At 41.6% G+C, this 23,267-nt stretch overlaps 1 long non-coding RNA gene across 2 annotated transcripts in view; it reads right to left on the bottom strand.

The window, feature by feature from the left end:
• Positions 1 to 20,687, bottom strand: part of LOC116437971 — a 75,028-nt gene extending 54,341 nt beyond the window's left edge. For both annotated transcript variants that reach the window (XR_004237549.1, XR_004237548.1), the window contains exon 1: positions 13,057 to 20,687. This is a non-coding gene — a long non-coding RNA (uncharacterized LOC116437971). The remainder of the gene's footprint in view (positions 1 to 13,056) is intronic.
• Positions 20,688 to 23,267: the final 2,580 nt, after the last annotated feature.

Here is a 23,267-nt window from a genome sequence, read left to right as displayed (position 1 = left end):
GGTTCTTCCATTCAGCAAAAAACTCTAATTAAGACATTTCAGGTCTTCACAAATCTTTCCACATATGCTATTCATTTTTTCAAAGAGGCACCTTCTATTATCAGAGTTTAAAAAGAAAAATGTACAGTAAGGTATATTTTGCACAATTAATGTGAAAAAATGCACATAAAATGCTCATGAAATGCAAAGGTATTGAGTAAATAGGTGTATATGTGAACTTTTCCAAAATTACATAATAAAAACCTGCAAGTTGCTCATTCTTCTTTTCTCTCATCTCTGTAATATTGCTGTTCTAATGTTTCGTTGTCAATTGCTATTTAAAATAACTGAGGCAACATATCTTCTTAGTAATACAGCCATTGAATTGTCTGCTTCTAAGCAGTAATGCAAAAGAGCACTACTAAGAAATAGCATTCAAAAATTTAAACCCTCATAAACTTAAATATAATTTTTAGCATGTTCTAAGTTATAGAGACATTTAGTGTCCTGTAATCCTTTCCAAATATTTTTAGGATTCAGGCCAGGCAAACTTAAAAGCATACTTTATCTATCAGACATCTTAAAAAAATTATGGAGAGTTGAAAATGAGCTATAAAAAAAAAATAGGAAAAATTCAAGCATTCTGGTACCTCAGCTCATAGCAGATTATGGTGCCAAACAGTCCCAACAAAATGAGTGAGGTGGAGTAGTCTAAAGCACTTGTACCAGCTGCAGAAATAAAACAAATGAAAACAAATGAAACAATGGAGGGGGGCATGCCGTTGATCTGGTGGCGGAACACATAGCATGGCAAAAAAACGTCCACCTGCACTCTGTGGATGTGTGCAGCTGGTCAGGGGCTAGCAGATGCATATCAACAGCCAGCACGTGAAGAGCAGTTTTTCTACTTGCCATTTTGTGGGGACCTTGCCCCACTTAATTGTTTTCCCTTTCTTTTACTTGTGGGCAGATGTAGTGCCCTTCAACCACTTCATCCTTTTGCATCCTTTCTTGACCCATGCATGTGTTTTCTTCTCCAGAGCATAAATTCCCACACTCCATGATCAAAACACTTTCGTCCCTTGAAGCCCCAAGTGTGTTCATTATATTTATACTATATCCCCAACGCTGATCTATTAAAAAGCCTTAAAAGCAGCTGTCCTAAAGTCCTATCTATGCAACAGACCACTGCTCTTTTACAGTGTTTTCTTTAGTGCTCATTGGAATAGGGAATTCAGAGGTGGGACTCCAAGTATCTTTTGCACTGAGAAAACCATCTATTCTGCGATCTAAGTCAGAGTACACAAACACCCAATGCACAGTTAGCAAGGCCTGTCATAAAAGCACAGTATTAAGCACTATACTTTCCATGGGAGTATTCCTTGTCGATGTTTACAAGTGAAGTTTTCCACCTGGGCAAGAGCAAGTCTTCTTTTCAAATATATACCAGCTTTCTTTAGTAAATCTGAAAAAGTTATTGGACTTCAAACAGAAAGACAAAATAAAAAGAAAAACAAAACAAACTCCTGTGAGAAATTCAAACCAAACATTTATCCCATTTATTCACTTAGCCCATGTACCACTGTTCTTACATCATTATTATTTTTCCAGTCCAATCTATATGTCTGCTCTCCTGTATATCAACAGCATTTTTTCCTGAGCACAACATATTCTGAAAATGCTTCCCTCTTTACATCAAGCCATATTTATGCTAACAAGAGCTGGTAAATCTTTCTGCAGAGCCTCTCAGCAACTTTCATTGAGTTTAAGTTTCTTATAAAATTGTCAAATCAGAATTAGTCAAAAGTTTCATAGCTATCAAATAAATTTACAAGGGACTGCTATTGCAATATTTTATATAGGAAAAGCTCTTGCATTTGATTAATCCCAGCAGAAATCTAGATTTTCTGTATTAATTTTCATGGAATAACTTTTGGATATGCTCCTAAATCACAAGCATTTTATGTTGTATTTAAATGACACACCAGACTGCATTGCCTGATGCAGATGATCTGTCTAGTTATCTACAGGTATCTAGACATAGATATGTACGTATATGTGTATATATATATATATGTATAAAATATACATCTCACCTTAAGAATACTTTCTGGTAATTATCCAAAAGATTTTTGTAATATAATGGTGCTTAAGTAGACTTGGATCACTAAAATCCAAGTACCTTCATGAATTTATACTCCATGTGAACAAGAAGGCCAGAAGGGAAAGATTCAGTGGAGCAAAACAGCTCAGACCAGTAAAAGATCCAGCCAGTCAAAATTTTAAACACTGTTAAGCAATTGTGACTGTTTTCATAAATAGCTGTATTGAAAAAAAGAAAAAGTTCTTTCTACTCAAAACTTTCATCTGCCCTAGTATTTAGGGGGTCTTGAGAGTCCAATTTGACTTTTTCATCCATAAACCTCCCCAACATCTGTCTTTAGTATAAGAATCTTTGGGCTTATTTCTCCTTTCTTCAAATTAAGAACTTTGATTTTCTCATGCTTATGCTAGCCCATATTGAAACAAAAGGGTCTGGCAAGCTGTGTTACAGATATATTGTGTATATCTTCCAGTGCATTTATCCACTGAAGTCACTTGCCTCCACCAGCATCTCCTGGCAAACACCAGAAGTCAGCAGGTGCTCCTTCTCGGTATTCTGTGCAGAGCATTGGGAGTGGAGGAGTCTGTACTGCCCCACTCCACATGGAGATTAACCCCCCGTTACAGACTTTACTGTGAGACATCCTGTACTCATGAAAGGAACAATGAAAATGACAGATTTCTGCCTCATACAGTACATTCAACGAGTTTTTGAAAGGTATACAAGAATCATACAGAAAGGAGATAAAACTACCCAAGCAGAGGACATGGAGAGTTGGACCTTGACAGGTGAAGGTGTTGGGAGATGTTCTGGGTTAGGAAAGCACAACATAACCTCTTTAACCCATTTTGGAAAAAGTCTAAGACAGAGCATGACTATGCCTACTTTCACATTGGCAAGGCACTTACAGGATTCTTTCAGAGAATCTCTGAGATCAAAGTCTCTGATCCACAAAGACTTCTTGCAAGGCTAATCTCAATCTTCTCTGTGATTAGAGATGTCCTTACTGTAACAGAACCTAACTTTGTAATTTGCAAGGACAAGGGGGTCATGTCACAAAAAGCAGAACTCAGGAGCAGAGGAATAAAAGAGGCACCAAGATGAATATGTATGCTCATAAATATGGACAGTGCTGTCTTCATAGTGCTGAAGTGTAGAAGTGGTACACATCCGTCAATTTAACATGGAAACTAAAACTGGTATGAAATTCAACAGCAGTGTATCCAATAAACCAGAAGTTTGAAAGGCATGACATCAGGTGTATCAGATACCCTTGAGTGTTGTCCCACTGTCTTAAGCATAAATCCATCATCTGTTCAGTACAGCCACTGGATTACAGGTGGCAAGAAACAGATCTTCACATCTTATGTAAATACTACTATACTGACAATCAATCTTTTTTCCCCATTGGTGTTCCTCTCTAAGAAATAACTTCTGAAAGACATAAAAAAGAAAAAAGTGTTAGTAACTTGGAAGTTTGTTTTCTTATTTCACTTCCACATCTAAAGAAGACTATTTTGTAAATAATGAGAACCAGTATGACCACTCCAGCTGAAGGAAAATCGTATTTGTTTCTCTACCTACTTCCCTTTTTTTCCCTTATATCTTGACTGTGGTACTTTATGTCATGGCTTGATTTTTTTAATATTCTTTTGCACCCACACAACAAAGGTTTTCACTGTTCTCCAAAGCAAATTACCAGATGGTAGTTCAATGGTAGTTCAAATTAAAGAAAAATGTGTTAGTACATGTAAGCACAGAATCACAGAATCAAGGTTGAAAGAGACCTTCAAGATCATCAAGTTCAGCCATCAACCCAGCACCACCATAATCACCCCTAAACCATACCCCAAGTGCCACATCCAGATGACTCTTGAACTCCTCCAGAGACGGTGACTCAACCACATCCTTGGTAACTTATTTCAATGCCTAACCACTCTTCCAGTGAAAAAAACCCCCTCTAATATCAAATCATAACTTCCCCTGGCACAACTTTGATACATTTCCTCTCATCCTTTCACTTGAGACATGGCAGAAGAGCCCAACCTTTTCCTTGCTACAGCCTTCTTTCAGGCCGTTGTAGAGATCAATAAGGCTCTGCCTGAGCCTCCTTTTCTCCTGACTAAACACCTGCACTTCCTCACCTGTTCCTCACAGGACTTGTACTCCAGACCCTTCACCAGCTCTGTTGCCCTTCTCTGGACATGCTCCAGCACCTCCAAGCCTTTCTTCTAGTGAGGGGTCCAAAACTGGACACAGGATTTGAGGTGTGGCCTCACCAGTGCTGAGTATAGGGGGACAATCCCTGCCATGGTCCTGCTGGCCACACTATTGCTGGTCCAGGCCAGGATGCCACTGGCCTTCTGGGCCACCTGGACACACCCTGGTTCATCTCCAGCTAGCTGTCACCAGCACCCTCAAGTCTTTCTGCTGAGCAGCTCTCAAGTCACTCTGACCCAAGCCTGTATTGCTGCCTGGAGTTGTTGCAACATACATGCAGGACCCAGCAGGGACTACCTAAATGAAACTGATGTTAGAGACTGAAATGTTATGGTTTATAGCTTAAAAATTTTTATGAAGGACTTTGGCGTATTATAGCAAAACTGTGTAAAAAAAGCTGCACGGAAGACCACTTGACCCTGAATGGGCCTCCTGACTGAGGCCTTGGACTGTTAAGTTGATAGAGATTAAAAAAGTGACACTATTGTTCAAAGCATCTGGGAAGTGATGGATAAGACTGGAAGAGCAGCCATGGCAGGGCTCAGATCAGCAGCTTCAGGTGGAGTCTATAGCTCCAGGCTTATTACTGCCAGGCTTGCACATGTCCGCAACCCAGTGGAGAGGAGTAAGGTTTTGGATGTATGGCCAAAAAAAGCCTCTGGTCAGAAGCAGTGAATGCCCATCCTCCTCTGCACAGACCAGCCCAGCTGCAGGAGTCCCCTCACCCTGGGAAAGCCACATTTACAGGATTTACACATGAGGGAGAGCAGAGGAAGTGTCATGGCCCATCAAGGGTGTCCTCCCCCCAGCCCAAGGGCACATCAAGGGTGTCCCACCCCACCCCAGACCCTGAACACAAGCACTGCAAGTGATGCAACATGATGCAACTGATCCAAAGTCTTGCAAGAGACAGTGTCAAACTCGCCCTGTCAAGGGAGACACCTGGGTGTTTCCACCTCCCCAAACATATATCAATCCATTGGATTCTATGCTTTTGGAGGGGCACCCTCACCACCAAGAAGACCAGCTGAAGGGAAGCAACAAGACATCATTGGGACCCACAGAGGGGTGATTCCTTTACTTTCACTTTCCCTTTCCCTTTCCTTTCTCCCTGTCTCTTTGCCTCTATTACTATTAAATAAAATATACCAATGTTTTGGTATCAACATCTAACCTTATTTGATTTAAATCACGTTTTGAGGAATATTTGAATCTTCAGGGTTCTTTCTGCTTTATTAATAGAGAGTTAGTTCTCTTTGCTCCTCTGTGATTAGAGCAGATTGCAACAATGGCCATTGCATAACACTCCATCAATAAAAGAGAGTTAAAAATTTTGTTTTTACTAAGAGTCAAGACTAGAAAACAGTAGAAGTTCTGGCAAATACTCTCTCAAGGTGGTGTGGTCTATCACAACATGACTACTTCATTCCTCTGTGTGGATGTTACCAATGAATAGCTGCCTAAAATCAGTATAAATAGTGTCCAAGCATTAAGACATTTAGCAGCTACTGCACATTTGTAGCCAAAAGATGATTCCAACACTATGCTGCTCAAGAGTATATTTAAGACACCTTTGCCCCTAGAGACAGTCATTTTCTGTTGTTATTTTAAATACACATTGTGATCTCACCTCTTGGCTCAGAGATTTCTGCATTCTTCCATAAGCTCCTACACAAAGGCTCTTGTGCTTTAGAACAGATGCCAAACAGACTGCGTCATTGTCTCCAGAGGCTGTTCTATAGAGAGGCAGATCCCTGCAGAAAGACTGAGCTCCTGGTGCTAAGTGTGGAAGCTGTGTCCCCACCATTTTTGGGAGACTGTGGGAGTGTCTTCCCAGGAACCACTGGCTGGGTAGTTAAGTTTTCACACAGGCTGACTTCTCTGCCAAGAACAAGTCAAGCAGGTTCCTTGCCAAGGGCTTCTTTCATGTGTACCCTTTTGTAGCCAGCAATCCCATGTACTAGCAAATAGAGCAAATCTTCCAAATTAGTAGCAACCTAAAAAAGCTGGGTCTCCAGTCCTCTAAAATTTAATGAAGGAGAAATTATTCATCTGCTTCAGATGAACACATCACATCTATACCAGGTGGAAGGATGCTGGCTGAACAGAATAAAAAAAGAACAAATACTACCAGGCCATGGATTAGAAAGTCTTTTGGTATAGCCAAAAGAGAGAGTTCCTCCGGAGAGTATTCAGTATAACATTACTGCTCTTATCTTGGAGCTGTCACTTGCAGTTGCATTGAGCCCCTTCCAGTAAGATGGTCTAAGGCAAATGCAATTTATCTTCAGAATGGCAGAGGAATGGCTATAACAAGTTCTGAGAAATACCAGATAGGGAAGGGCACTCATACCATGTCATGCTCCTCCCACCTCACAGTTTATATTAGGTGGCAAATCTTGTATCCCAGTGAGTTTTTACCCACATTTCCAGTTCCGCCAGAATAAATCTAGATCTACTTTTTCAAGACTTGTTCCCATGACTAACATTAGTGTTTCCAGCAAGACCATTAATACAGATGAGCATTACTCATACTTACAAAATGTGCTGGATTAGATTCTTACATGACAATACCATGGAAACTCCAGTCTGGATTTGCCCAGATGAACACACTAAGGAAAGAATAGCTAGACAGCTGGCACGAAGATAAGAAAAAACCTAGAAAAACCAAAAACATCACTCCATGTTAGGTAGTGTGGGTAGGATGTTCCACACCAGCTATTTCATAACCTACCTTCACCATCTTGCAAATATTCCGCATCCTTCTTCAAACAACTAACTACTGAATTCATACTGAAGAGTTAGAACACAAAAGAAAGCCCATCTTGCAGATCAAATGCACTATGGTAGAGTTTCCCCAAATTCCAATAAAAAATGTACACCATGGTCACCTCTGGTTAACTCTGTGCAATAACTTGTCTCTCTCCCCTAGCACCAAAGAAAGCCTCATTTTGTACTCCATTTGTGGCAACAGTGAGAACCCAGGACTTTTCTCCCCACAGAATGAAGTTGTTCAAAAGTCTTTTATCTTCATTTTTATATTCATTTTATAGAACTTAAGTTAGTAAGCATGAACACAGTTATGTAGCATTCTGTCAGGAATCTTCAAATTTTTGGAGGGTATCATCCTCAGATATAGGGCATACACAAGGTTCTTGTTATTTCTTACCATGTTCCTTCTTCTTCTTGCCAAAAACAGCATCTGCCAACATCTCCTAAACCCTGCAGATGCTTGCAGGAAATCTCCAGAAGGCAGTCATTCGCTGTCATCAGGGGCTAGTTATAAATCACGGAGTATCATCACTGACAAAAATGTCATCACCACACCCAACACAGGAGAAGAATATTTGTTTGGAACAGCACACAAAATGATCAGCTATGCCATGATCTGTATCATGGTGCAGTATGGTAATTCTATTAATAATATGGCAATTTTATTAATTAATTGTGAGTTGATGAATGACAAATAACGAGTTCTAATGACTTTGAGGAGAAAAATGGCTTAAAATACTTTTGGTGAAATACAATTCCAGTTCAAGGCAAGAATGTTCAAGTTTTTCCCAGTTTCCATGGAGTTTTCCCCGTTCCCAGAAGGATTCTTACAGCTGGAAAAAGAAGCATTTGTAGCTTGCCAGGATTAACACCACCTGACTGAGATCACTAAAATTCAAAGAGAAGATGTGCACTGTTTTCAGCAACCAGTTTTTCAGGGCAGCTGCAAGATGAGGAAGACAACACTGCAATGTGTCATAACTGGGCATTTTCCCAGGGAAAAAAAAGGTCAAAGAAGATACCTCTGAGTCCATGCCTAGCAAAGGGAATATAAATACATCCTTCAAGCATAAGATTAGCAGCAAGTAAAACAGCAAGGAAGGGCAAAGAAGCAGTATGCTTCATTATCAGCATTGGGAAAAAAACAAACACACTTTCTTTCCTTAGAAGGCCATTTCTCATCTGAATCCTGAATTCTGGTATCACCTTTTACTCAAATCATCTGTGTGAAATTAGGAGAATAACAAGTAAGATCTCATCAGCTGGGTTTCATGTCACTCAAAGGCCAAGCACTAATAATATACCTCAACCAGATGCAGTCAAGGCCAGGAGAGAAAGCGGTTTGAGCTAAATTTAACTTTTGCCTTGAGCTTTGAGTCTGGCTCCCAAATGCTGTGGGCAACACATGGAGACCGCAAACTGTGCTGCAAAATGCAGTGTGTTAAGAGGTGTTCCAAGTACCTGTGGCATACTTTTCTTCCACAGTGCAAAGCCTCATAGAAATATTGCATAATCTGGAAGGAGTAACTGCTGGTTTTGACCTAATAGAAGAAACATCACCCTGAATCCAGAGTCTTGAGTGTCATCTTCTCATTGGCACAACTGAAAACATAGATTAGGGTAATGTGTTAAATCACAGACTTCAGACTGTCCACCCAAATATTTTCACTGTAATAATTTTTTGCTTTTTGAGGTCGGGTGGATGGTGAGTGGTGGAGAGGGCCTGCAGGGTTGGGGGAAGACTTACTTCAATATGCAGGTATCTTACAGCACCTCTTGATCAGAAGGGTGTATAAGAGAAACATCCAGCAAAGAGAAAGGGTGAAAGAGACATATTTCAAGTACATGCTGTCTGTAATTTGTAGTGACATCTTTCTGCTATGGACTTACAATAAATCTTTGTTGCATCAAATTTACTAGTATATTTACAACTTCAGATTTCAACATTCCTCGTAAGAGCATAGATTTAAAAAAACAGTAATGTTCTGGGACATGCTGGAGCAGATGGACTAGTCAATGCAGCTACAGTAATTTATACGCAGGAAGATTTATTTGTTTATGCCTACACTGTAATACATCCTACCAGCTTATCACCAATGCTGCATTTTGAGTCAAAATTGGTCACTGTCATTTTTATATTTTAGCAATTTTTTTAAAAACAGGAAATTCAATGCATAGGATGCAGCTGAAAATCTTCCAAGGAAATTAAAAAATTAAGAGCAAGGGAATGCATTATGCATTACAACTTCATTTTAAATAAACCAATCAATGGAGTTCTGTATGTAACCTCAGCATGGAATATAATTTATGTAGAAAAGCAAATCAATGTCCCTTGAATTTTCTGGAAGTTTAACTGATGCTTTCAGTGGGGATCATTGACACTGGTTTATTGGGAGGGACAACATAGCATGTTTGCCTCAACCAGTTGTAAACAAAGATAGGGAAGAATTATTAGTCTGCCTAGACTCAAGGAATACCCTAAAATAACTTTCAAGGGTTTCAAGAAGGGAATAATATGTTCAGTTAAACAGAAGCTACACTGAAATTAATATTTCACAGCACTGACACAAACAGGTGTGCATAACCTTCCATAAGTAATTTTTCACATATAATTTATGTGGTGGCCTTAAGCAGAAGTAAAACAGTCACCACTAACATGCTTGATTCTTTAAAAAGTTCTTGTTTTATGTGAAAAATGACTTTTCTTCTTTGTTGTCTTTGGCACTTACTTTCTTTCAAAATCCATCAAGAGCAGTACCTGCAGGAAATAAATTCCTTTTCTAGAACAATACTGTCTTGTATTACATGCGCACGTTCACATGCAAGTATCACCATGCTACACAGGTGACAGAATAATTTGGTAGAAAACTTCTTTATATTCTAAAAGAAAGGGAAAAAAATCATACCACACCTTCAGAACACTTCTCCTCCCCCCACCTTTCTCCCTTCTCCCTCTGACAATGTAAAAAGACAAACCTTGAGATTTTCAGTCAGGTTACCACTTCCATAATAACCTTTTTCAGTTTACTTAGGGAGAGGAGTCTCTCTTGCTCATGATATGGAGACATCTCCACAAGAAGTTCTCTCATGGCTTCAGTATCACAAAGAGACAGCCGCCCGGGTTGGTTCTCTGCTCGCATCATGTGAGAGCCCCCTCCCATGACTTAACAGCTTTTCCCACAACTGCTTTCGAGGGTCCAATCTTGAGCTAATGGGGTAACATTTTAAGGTTGAGCTGTTCAGAAACAAAGGTTCTCTTCATCCATCTCGGGGAGCATCTTCATCTCTAGGAATAGAGGCCCTCCCCTTTCCCTGGGAGAAAAAGGGTCCTCATCATCTTCATCTCTAGGACTATCTCTGGGAGCATCTCTAGGAACAGAGGTCTTTCTCCTTCCGATTTGGAGCAAGAGTCCTCATCACTTCCATCTCTCCCTGTTCAAACTTCTCATCAAATTACAGCTGCTTCAGCATTTGCTTGTTTCAGCACAGGTGCTTTTGCTTACAAGTACAGTTTGAATGCTCCACCCTCCATGCTTTCCTGAAACTACAATGGGTACTCTGATATATCATAGTCTATATACCATAGCTTTACAACAGAATTTTAACTTCTAAGCATCTCCTCTTTCTCCTCCCTCCTCCCTCAGGTTTCAGCTCTTCCTTCTTGACTTAATGTCTGCAGGCTTCATCTGGAGGAAACTTACAGCACTAAAAGGGTTAATCTCACCCGGAGATAGCAGCCGGAGTTCGCTTATCGCTGTTGGTCACATGATATTTGCTGGGCAGCAGGCAGCTTCAGCTGAATCTTGGCCACACTGGAGGGGGCGGTGTAGAGCCGGGCTGCGCCATCTGCACGTAACAGGGCTGTGGGGGGGCCGCGGATGGAGCAGGGTTGCACGGCTCCAGGATGGCTGTGTCCCGGCCTGGCCCTGCTGGGCCCCATACAGGCCCTCCCAGTTACCTGTCCCGAGGCCAGAAGCAAGAGAGAGCTTTCCCGGGGTTTGCCCATTCTTAAATGTGGATCACAGAGGTGTGTTAAGCTTTTTTAAGTGGCTTAAAAAATTGTCAACATTCAAACTAGACAGTTGATTGATTCTGTTGGGTCATAGAGGAAGCTATAAGCACCTCTTTGCAAGAAACTCACTTCCATAGCTATGCTAACCCATGACACCTATGATATGTGATGGAGCCAAAAAAGGAAGATGCAATTTCTTAATAGATACAAGTTCCCAGAAAATTTAAAGGCAAATCAGAATCTTTTATTCTTGGAAAAAAACCTCAAACCTAAAGAAAAAGAAAAATCCATGTCATGTCTCTCAGATGTGATCTGCTTCTTCAGGAATCAAACACAACATAAATATTTAGTTCAGAGTGAGGCAAATGTATAGGTACATATGGACATACATAGAAATTTTATGAAACAGGCCCAAATCAACATTTTATGTGCTTTTCATTACCCAAAAGTATCTGGTGGAGCTGAGCTGCAGTCAGATACTGAATTGCAGGTTGGGGAGAATTTACTATTGATCCCACAAATTATTGGTATTGATGACAGGAAAGGAAAAAGGAACTTCATGCAATAGAATTTTGAAACAGATTATGTAGAGAGCCCAATAATACAAATATAGAATGCAAACCAAGTTGATTGCTTGAAAAATGTGTGCAACCTACACCAGAATGAATGAGCACCATGGCAATTAACCTCCGACAGCCACATGAACAAGCATTGCATAATTCAGGCTGTTGGATAATGCCCTAAGTCTTGGAGAAAAGCAGTGTCATTGAAATGGTCACCCAGTAGAAATTCATCCTCAAGAATTAAAGTGGAGCTTTAACACTCAGTACCTCCCTGAGGAAGAAAAGCTATATCTGTTTGAGAAAATGGGGTGGGGAGGATGGATTTCGGAGCAGTACACGTCACACATAAGTTACAGAGGTTGTGCTTTGGGAGTGTAAGCATGCCACTGAAGGCAATACATGCAAGTCATGGCCATCACTGGAGCTGTGCTTATGGACGCACCATGTTAAGCAACAGTGCATTTGACCAGAGCAGTGGGATACAGCTTCCCAGAATGGCAAGGCCATGCCAGCTAAAACTGGAACCTCTAGAGCTGAGCATTTAAATGAACAGACTATGGGTCCAAAATAAAAGCTATCTCACTGAGTCGCTCTTTAACTTCCAGAATCTAAACCCAAGACCAAGACCATGTTTTCTTCTTCCTCGGCCTGTAAGAATGAAGAGGTTAGGCACAGCATTATGAATAGGCCACGCTGAATTCCAAGAAGCCACACCAGAATTAATCTATGACTTCCTATTCATTAAATCCAAGCATGAAACCTTTCTTGGTACAACAGTTCAAACTCCCAAGCCTGTGAATGTAATATGTTTGTCACCGATAACATAAAAGCGCTGTCAGACAACTGTTACAAATTAAGTGATGGAAAAAAAAGAAGCAGCATGGAAAGAAACTAAAAGTTATCATTTATAGCTATAAATCACCAGGTTTCAAAAACATAAAGAAGGAATGCTAAAGTCACACCAGCTGTTTTAAATACATGAAGATGGGGAGGGCTTAGTTAATAATTGATGAAGTACTAACGTGAAGAAGACGACAAATCTGAAGAAATAAATAACCAAGCGAAAAAAAAAAAGAAAGGGGGGGGGAAGAGAGGGAGGTCTATTTTCATAGACCAGTTTTCAAGTAAAGAGGGCAGTTATTGTAATTTGACTGATTACAGAAATCTGCCTATTAACATAGTCAGAGATAACAATTCCTAACATATTTTTGCTGACCCAGTATGCCTGCTGTCATTTCCACCCTAGAGGCATGCACTACCAGCTTGCTTCAAGCAATTTGTTCTCAGCAATCACTCAGTTCAGACATTTGGTGCATTCACATCCTGAAAATTTTGCAAATAAATAACAATCACTAAAAAAAAAGAAGAAACTCACAAACCCCCACTTTACTCAATTTTAAATTTACCTTTAAAATAACCATCTTCTGGGTGAGTCTGGTTGGGCTCCCTCAGTCATACAGAAAGACCCTGCTCAGTGTGACAAGACAAGCACAAATAAAAATGAAGAAGCTGATGTTTCTCAGATCATGCACACACAAGAGGATTCAGATATTCTTGCCACCCTGATAAGGCCCTTACACATTCTTTGCTGATGAGGAAAGTACCAGTGAACTGGGGGAGAAGAGCCACTGCCTGGAGCTCTGCAGACCAGCTGCTCTGCTGCTGCTCTGCCCTCTGCCGCCAGCTCCATCCACACCTTACACTGGTGACTTGGTGACATCAAGTAGTCCTTAGGTTAAGCTCTCTGCTTTCTTTCTTTAGAATTTACAATTGTTGCATGTTTTCACTCTTGTATCTTTGTACACCTGATGGTCCTGTTCCAATCACCCTTCCTCATTTGTAATAATATCATTCTTATTTCTCTTCAGTGTTTATTTCTGCTCACTTTTGGACCCTCTTAGAGGTCACACTATGAGGCAGGGTTATGCAGCTTGGTGGGATCCAAGCTGGATCCTTATCTGCTAGGGCATCCCACCTAAAGAGCATGGGTTACTGTAAGACAAGGCTTCCTGTTTGGAGCAGGCACTTCCCCACAGAATGCAGATCACTTTTCTTATGAGTGTCAGTGGACTCATATCTAGATGCTGCTTACAGAAATCCTATCCACAATTTTCTTCACTATCTCAGGGGAAGACAAAAACTTGGGAGAAGAATCCCTGTTAAGAGATTAAGATTGACAGAAACCAGGATGAACTGCAAAATGTTCTTACTGAGACAGGAGGGTCGCTCCAATGCTTGAGCTCAGACTGTAGGAATAGCAAAATGAACATTCCAGATTAAAAAGCAAAAGTTTCTGCATAATGCATACAATGGTATTATTTACCTTATCTGGCAATGAAGACTGTATGAAAAATTCAAATGAGCTATTTTAGAGAATTCCAATCTGTAGGAATAATACACAGTCAAAATTATGAGATGTAGGAGTGGCTGTCATTTCTTCCTACTGACTCATTTCACCTCAGCTTCCTGATTCCTGACTTTTTTAATGCCTACACTACCCCTTTTCATGCATTTTGTGTTCTTGTCTATAACAAAACTCAAAAGAAACTAAAGAAGCTGAGAGAAGAAAATCAATCACCTGCTACAGGTAAGATTTAAGAGAAATGAACCCCAAAAGGCATACCAGTGTAAATATAAATGTTTAAAGAGAGTTTGGTGAAACTAAAAGTGTTTGCATGAATTGGAGACAGATTCCCCAAATCTCAGGATTTTATTTAGACATCTTATTACCCTTGAAACTACTGGGAAATCAGACTGTAACATTTCTGAAATAAACATTCTCTTCTTAAATAAATATATACTGGGAAGGCAGCCTGGGTATAAACAACAACCTAAACCAGTACCACACAGACATTGTGCCCACCACTCAGTATGATATGCCCACCACTCCCAGGCAGGAGTTGCTGTTTTTGGCTAGTGGTGACTATGCTGCTTTACTATTAACTAAGATTTGCATAAACACAGGTGCAAATCCTGCACACCAAAACCATCAGATCAAGTGCATGTGCCTGTGAAATCAGAAGCACGATTCCTTCTTCTGCCAGCACTTCTGCTCTGCAATGTAGTTAGGAGCAGATAAATGCACTCACATCATTCAGGATGGTTTCTGCCTTTAGAAAATGAGTAGGAAGCATCAATAGTTTCCTTCTCACAGGACTTTCCGGTTTTTAAGTGGAAGGCACAGCAAAACGTTCTTGGACAAAGCAAACCCAGATAATTAACTGTATTTTGTTGAATTACTCTTCCACCACAGTGGAGATGTCTCAGATCAAGCACCTTAAATGAGACTGAACACTTGTGTTTAAGTAGCTCAGTTCTACCTGTACCTTTTTATCACTGATTTGCCACAGTCAAGTGCATTTTTCCATGATTCAGAGGAAAGCAACTTCTTTAGTTTAGGCTCAAGCTAAAAATTTCCAAAGCACTAGAAACTTGAGTGAGAAAAGGAGAACAGACTCAGGACAAAAAGTTGTATTCAATTTTATGAGAGTGAGAGATAGAGAAAATCCTTTTGTGACCCCCTTTTCAAAAGCATAGTGCAGTAGCTAAGCATTAAATAACAGCTCAATAGGTTTTCATCAATGCAGAAAAATAATTATCTGGGAAAAGTTATATAACCTCCAACAAACAAGGTCAAAGACCAAGATATTTTTACCCTTGGTCTGTAAGCTTCCCTCCTGCACATAGTAACTTCTTGGATAGAAAAAACTTATCATCTTTACAGGGCTGGACACAAATGACCTATTATTTTAGAACCAATTAATTTTCCACCTTGTTGAGTTTATTAGGGAAATTCGCTATACAGTCCCACAGGTTATTCTACTTCTCTGCACCAGGCGTATCCACGAAATCCATACTGACCAACCAAACTGCATCTTTATTTCAATAGGCAATTTAAAAGAGTTACTTTTTGTTCTTTACTTAAAACAAAATTTCATGGGCCTATCCCAGCTTTTTTCGTTGACTAGTCTTTTCTCTTTCCTGGAATGTGTAACTACTGCCATCCCAACAGAAGAGGTCCCAGCACACAGTTAACCTGCGCCACTGGTTAAGACCCAGTTAGCTGCCAAAATCCTGGTATCATTAAAGGGCTGAACACCATGTCCTTGCAGTAGGAGCCATGAGTTTCAATTATTAACCCATCACAGATACTGCATTAAATAGATCATTAATGTTCTCAGCAACAATAATCGAGTCACCATCACACAGCAATTGCAACTGCACCTTATCTGAGGACTGCTGCTTACCTGGCTCTACATATTAGTCTTCAGGGCTGGTATGGGAACAATTGTGGCACAACTTCCTATTTCTCTTCAGTGTCTCAGTCCAAGAAGTTTTATAATCCTCTTGCTGAGGTTCTACCATTTCTGAATCTAAGCAATAGGCTTTCCTGGTGAAATACCTTCCTTCCTTAAAACCAGAGTCTCGCGATCAGTTTCAGTGTGGTCAGTATTTATTCTGTTGAGCCTGGGACTTCCCATTCAAGTGTGTGCAGAGTGACAGGTGTTGTTGCAAATACTGGAGCTGAGGGACCTAGAAAAAGGAGTATTTTTCAATCTTTCAGAAGGCCTTTGCCAGGGTTGGGGCAACTCTGCAGGCTACACAGGTAAGCCCAGTTTAAGGCTGTGAGCCAACAGAAAGAGAAGTTTAGCTGACGTATTTGGGATGATATCCTGGCAGTCGTTTCCTACCACCTTCCTCCAAAACACTGATTCTGACAAATTGGAGGTGGGCATTGGGCTGATAGTTTGACCATACTAATAGAGTAACATACGATGCATTTCCAAATAAATGGAGTTCTCCTCACCACTCCAATTTGTGTGTTTATGTGAAGCATAAGGCCACAGAACTCAAGCTCAAGAACAGCTACAATGGAATTTTTAGCCTATAACTGTGGTACTTTTGTATGCCATCTCCATCAAAACCAAATCCCACCTCAGTTTGTCATCAGCTGACCCAAAGTCCTTGAGAACCTCAGATATGACCATCAATTTCAAAACCATGCTTCAGGTTTCCTTGAATATTTTAACATTTCTCTTTTAATAATAATTTCAAGACCAAATACAAGTTCCCTGATCACCTCTGTATCAGAGCCACTATCTTATTACAAAATTCTAAATTTTCCCACTTGAACACCTTTATTGAATACCATTGGTGCTGGCATTACTGCCTCTCCAGTCCTAGTTACTATTAATCTCCTATTAAGGAGGGAAAGCTGCTTCCACTGAATATCTTACAGAAGCTTAAATAATTTAAAACCATTAACATTTTTTATAGCTTCATAATTATCATGTCTAATTTAAGTGATGCAATTAGAGAGCAACATAAACAGTCTCACACTCTACAGGTGCCAACCCAAAGAAATTTTCAGTACATTGCATGGAGCAGAACATCATATGGTTTGTCACTAAGGCATTTGTGAGCTGGTACCTCCCCTGATAAGTGCTCCAGTGGTGCTGCTGGTAAACAGCTGGGCGTCAGCCCTTTTCCTCACCATGCTGGGAAGTAACATCTTCCTGAATGGTAAATATTACCCGCGTACCCTGAGGAAAATGTTCAAGACTTTGTATGCTGGAAGGACTGAGGTTCACAGTCTTAACTGAGTGAAGACTGAGGTGCCAGGTAAAATCTAAAAAAGCAGTTCAGTTAACTAGTGTGGGTGGCTAATTAATCTGAGAATTGTTTGTACAGACTACTTGTAGATATTTGACTTCTCCTTTATTTTGTAAAGAGACATTTGGCAATCTCAGTGGATGTTCAGACAACAAAATATTTGGAATGCTGTGAGTCAGAGCTTTTCTAAGTTAAGAAAGTGGTACTTTGAACTGTGATAGTTTCTGCAGCTAAAAACCAGCTTCTCTGTTCCCTTTGACTGAGCTGATTTTATCATTTGTATTCTCTAGTGGTCACAGCCATTTGGAAAGGATCTGCTTTGCTGACATCCTTCTGCACATCAGCCACAAGAAGTGGCAAGTTCTCCCTTGTCCATGAAAAGTGTTTTGTTGTGGCTCTATTATTTGAGAGGACAAGAGGAGTAGGGTCTGAAGACTAAGATCATCTGTGACCAAGCTCAGCTTTCTTTTTGACTTACAGTGAACTGATTGTTTCCAGAATATCAGCAGTCACTGTGTGGAGCTCTTCCAAGTCCAAAGCCTCTTCTCTCGAGTCCTCTCTGAAAGAGTTGTCCTGAGCTGTTGTGTGACAACCCAATGACAAGGGCATGCTTCTTCTCGTCTCTCCAGGTGTGCTGGGTCCAGCCCCACAGATTCCAGCAATGTTCTGGAGTTTGACCTGGCTCTGCCCTGTTGCACCATGCAGTATGGAGCACCACAGGAGGGGAGCTCTGCTGATGACAAAAGTGCACCAGCTTTTGGGGCTAGGCCTGTCCTGTTTCTCCAATCCAAGCTGTAATTCCCTTTGAACAGAAACAAGTGTCTCACACATTTTCCCTGGAACGCAGAGGCTATTATCTTGTCCATTTCATTCCCTAAAGCAAAAAAGTATGTATAATACAGACTATATGGTTTCAATTACAATTTTTGACATTTCATAGTGCATTAAAATGCCACATTTGTAAGCAGTAAACAATAATTACATATTAAGGCAAGACAGAGAATAGCTTTAATAAAGTACAAACACGTACCCATGGCAATGAAAATGAATTTACACCTTTAAGGGGTCAAATTGTGCAGCTGGAATCTCATCACAACTACATTTTGGCTGAAAAATGTATGTTTGAATGAAAAATGGGCCCTTGCTCTGGCCCCTTGAGATCCAGGGAGCTCTGAAGCCACCACTGGACTAATCATCCCTTAAAGCATTTGGACTGCTCATCAATTATTTTTCCATAACAGTAGTTTCAGGGTATGTTTACAGTACAACTGCTAGAAACTTTCATTGAGCAGATGATAAGGGATGAGTTACTTTTAGTTGATTTGGCCACAAAGAAAATCTATGCTTTGCAAATTTAATTCAGATCTGCCCTGCTTAACTTGATGACTAACACAAAGACAGCTGCTTAATACAGTTACCTTAATTCCAGTTGCATGTTTTCTCTGCTAAAGCAGTAATTATAGGCCTTTGGAAAAGCAAGGAAGGAAACAATGATTATATGGATAGAGAGGGAAAATGTTCCAGCTGAAATTCAGATTCATTTTCCCACATCACCTAATTTAGGAGCCTACCAATAAAGTATACAATATATATAACTACTTCTCTCTAGAGCTGTGCTTAGCTTTAAACATTACCCATCTTTCAGACTGTCTGCTGCTTACTTTCAGGTGCCTGCATCTCTCCTCTGAACACAATATAATCTGAAGGAAGTTTTTTGGTGTAGCTACACTTCGAGAAAGACAAGTCCTTTTGTTTTATTTTGCTGTTGTACCTGCTTAATCTTAACTAGTCTTTAGGGATTAAAATACAGAAGTCTGAATCTCTGGCGTACTTGTAAGGCGTGTAGAAGACAGTCTGCTGTTTAATGAAAAACGAAAGGAGATGGTTTAGCAGATGTCTTTGCTGATTCTTAAGTAATAGAGCACAATTTTCCCAAGCTACTTGTTATCAGCAGAAACACCCAGGCAGGAATGTTCTCACTCTTTCTTGAGCTTGGCCTTACTCATATGCACTATAAGCACTAGAACAGGAACTACAGAGCACCAGAAAGGCAAAGCCTTCCTGCACCTCTTGTGAGACAGGGTAGCATAGTGTAGTGTGGCTTCTGAAGTTTTTAGTCAGATACCTTTGCTAATGCTTGCTTTCTGGGTTGTCAGCAACTACACATAGCACTGTTTATTACTTGCACACACCATCTCTCTTCCACACATTTTCCCTCTGCTTTTTTTGGGAACTACATGGGTTGTTGACACAAATTCTGTCTTTTCCCGCTTCCAACTCCCCCTGCCAAGCATATTTTTTAAATTAAATAATGCTTGGCAGTGTACACAAGCAAACAATTACCCACACAAATTTGGTGCAAGCAAGTGTAAGACCACAGCAACAGTGGAGAGGAAGTCAGGCTTAATCATTAAAATGTGTCAAGCGTGGGTTCAGCAATTGTTTTTATTCAATAAACCATACGATTTTATGTGTGGTTAGCTTTCCTGGGCCACAGACTGAGCCTAACTCAAGATTTAATAAAAGGCACAGCTTTTGTGACAAAAATGGAGGACCATCTCCCTACTTCTAACTCTTTGCCCCTGCTCTGATCTTTTGTCACAGATGAGGGCTGAATGACCGACCATTTTGAAACTTCACTGCATTGAAGACACAGCTAACACTGTGTTGAGGACCAAATACAGTTAACAAGGAGGTTGTGTGTCTTCCCAAAGACAGCAGCAAATAGGTTAAGAAAATTAAGTTTGGCCCTCCAACTCCTGAGGTTGTTTTGTATTCTGTCACTTCAGATGTTTGTGCATGTATAATTCTCACCTGGCCATACTACTTCACCCAGTGGCTGGCCACTGCAATCCACTTGACTAAACTTTTAGCTACAGCAGTTTTCCTGGGATTTTGATTACGACTTAATTCCCATGCAAAAAGTAAAACAAGGAAAAATTTCCCCATGGTAATTTGAGAAGCAGTCCTGCATCTAAATGAAGTCATATCCAATGCTAATGAAAGAGCATTTGAAACCAAAGGGTAACCAAACGCCTTGGGCCATTTTATCATCTGAGGTACACAGGAGTAAATATGAAAGGGCTCTGATGTAGATTAATAGGCATCACAGGTATGTAAATGATGTCTCAGTTTGGCACACTATAACTTACTTGCTCTTAGATCTTAAAATACCCTAAAGTGTAACTTTATAACACAAGAAAACTGTTCTTAATTTTGTACAAAAACTCCATGTCTTTTTAAAATAAAGTTAATTAGAAAAGAAACTTTACATAAATAAAATAAATACTTTAAATTATATATTAAAGATCACAAATTACTTGGAAAAAATCTTGCTTCAGGTTTGACTGTAGAGGGATTCCTTATGGAACAGGAGCATATGATACCCCTGGAAAGATTGGACAACCCAGGGTTGCTGAGGAAAAACCCCTGAACTGGCCCCTGGCTGCAGCCTGGAAAGCACCTGGCTGCAGGCAGCCCTGAAGGTCCTTGGGAAAGTTATACACTGGTATAACTGCCCCGCTGATTAGAGGCCGTTAGAGGGACTGGACGTGAATCTTTGCAAAAAGCAGATATAAGCTTGCATAGGTAAACAATAAAGGCAGAACGATGCTCAAATCGTATCAGTGTACGTGTCGTTACTCTGGCCAGCTCTCCAGACTCGGTCCCGAACACCTGGCGCCTAAGCAGGGACTCGAGTGATTTTTGCTTAAATGCGGTTAGTTTTCACTTAGATGCGGTTCGCTTAGACGCAGCAAGACTCCAAATCATAGCACCAACAGTGAGGAGCTTGGAGAGCTGGAGTTGGAGTGTCCCAGCAAAAAAGTTGAGTGGAGCCGGAGACTGGAGCTCGTGCCGCCAAGTGAGCCCCCACAGGTAAGACAGCTATGGAATACAATGCTGCAACTCGTCTCCTAGCCAGTATCCTCTCTAAGAGAGGCGATAATGTAAGATCAAGATCTCTATGCCCTAATTACATGGGCCCGGGAACAAGGGTGTTTGAAATGCACTTCGCTTTTGTTTTTGATGGAGGAGTGGTGGGAAATTGGAAACAGACTGGCACAACTGAGGGTGGAAAGGAAGGTAAAGAAGCAAAAGCTCTTGGATTAACATGGAGAGTTGTGACTAATACCCTCACAGAAATGAAAGCAGAGAGGAAGGTGGCCACGGCAGCCATGGAGGCGCTGGGGGGTGGCAGCCCTGGAAAATAAAGAGAAGGGGGTCTCATGGAGTGGTGGCTGGAGACCAGGGCGGAGTCCAGGGTTGCGCGATTCTTCAGGCTGACTGCGGGTCGACCAATCAAGGGGACATCAGCACCTGTACACTTGCTGCGGGAGCTGCTGGACCCGATGGGGAAGGAAGTTACCCTGCAGAATCCTGAGGGAGAACTGCAAACAAAAGTGGAAGTAGATCCTCCTGACTCTGGGGGCGGGGTGCAGGCGAGCAGAGGAGAAGCAAGCGGTCCTAGTGGCCGTCCGAAAATGGCAGCGCGCTACCCCCTTCTGCTGGACAGCAGATCATTGTCTGACTGTCAAGCAGCCTCTACGGCTTTGTCGCCCGCAGAGCCAGAGCCAGCCAGGGCTGCTGGGGGTCAGCCCCAAGAAGAGGAGAAGCACCGAGAGATAATGCATGAAGTAATAAAGAAGCTTGCTGAATTGTCTACGCGCCAGGACGCGCTGGAGTCTAAGGCTTGTGAAACCACACCATCAGCACCATGGGGTCCTGTGGACCCACTGGTCAAAACAGCCATCAGAACTCCTCCGTTCCCATTGGGAGAACCGGGCACAGGGCCTATGGCCCCTCCCTTCCCGCAAGAGGAGGTGCAGCCCTTGCGTCCGTCAGCCCCGACGGTGAGGACTGATCCATTGCGAAGGAGATGCAATGGAGTTGTCTGTAACGCAACCATTGAAGGAGATTGGCAAGCCATTGAGGCCTTAGCCTGCCCTGTACTGATACAGGGGGACACCACAAGGTGGGAGCCCCATGACTGGAAAATCTTGCAGCAAGCGAAGCAAACGGTCACCATGCACAGCCTCCGGTTCGAAGCTACACGGAGCATCCTGCAGTTTTATCTTTACAGCAGATGTCCTGTGTCCTAATGACTGCATCAGCATCGCACAGTTGCTGTTGACCCCTTCACAGTTCCTGCTCTGGGAGCGAACGTGGAAGTGGCTAGCACAAGAAGAAGCCAGCAAACACCGAGGTGATACGCAAGACCCACTGTATGCGATCCAAGCTGATATGCTAACTGGGAATGGGGCTTATGGAGAGACGGTGACACAGCTGACCACGCCCACAATCATTCATCAGTTGTCACAGACTCTTGCCCACAAAGCCTTGTTGTCAGTACCCGAAAAGAAGAAGTCTCCTCCATATGCAGCAGTCTGACAGGGGCTGTCAGAGCCATATGGTCAGTTCATTGACCGTCTGTCAGCAGCCTTGAAGGACACAACTGAGTTCTCTGAAGAGCTCCAAGAGCAAATATTCCAAACCCTTGCCTTTGAAAATGCTAATAGGCAAACTAAGACAATCCTTGCCATGCTGCCCCAGGGAGCAGGAGTAGACGAGATGCTTGTGTGCACTAGCCGTGTGGAGCAGTCATCTCAAACAGCTGCATTTACTGCAATGCTGCAGAATGTCCTGCAAAAGCAGGGACGAGTCATTGCTGCAGCGCTGACGGGAGGGGCACAAAGTAAAAAGGGGGCGAGGGCCGCTGGCCCACATCCGGGTCCCCGGACAGGCGGAGTAGTGCGGTGAAGAGAGGCCTGTGTAACCTTCAGGAGACAGACAACCCTATTAGAGATTGGCTTAAGAGCCTAGGTATCACCAGATAGCTGCGTACCTTGATAGTAGAAGGCTGCCGATTGCTATTTGTAGTCATAATAGGCTTAATAGTATTTGGGTGCATTTTTCCTTGCATTAAAGCGGGGCTGCAAAAGATCATTGACCAGGCCTGGGTTGCCCAAAAAGAAAACGGGGGATTTGTAGAGGGATTCCTTGTGGA

Source organism: Corvus moneduloides, chromosome Z (assembly GCF_009650955.1).
Source record: "Corvus moneduloides isolate bCorMon1 chromosome Z, bCorMon1.pri, whole genome shotgun sequence".
In the NCBI taxonomy this organism is placed as follows: Eukaryota; Metazoa; Chordata; class Aves; order Passeriformes; family Corvidae; genus Corvus; species Corvus moneduloides.
The sequence above is the reverse complement of the archived record's forward strand: the minus strand, read 5'-3'. Positions and strand labels throughout refer to the sequence as shown.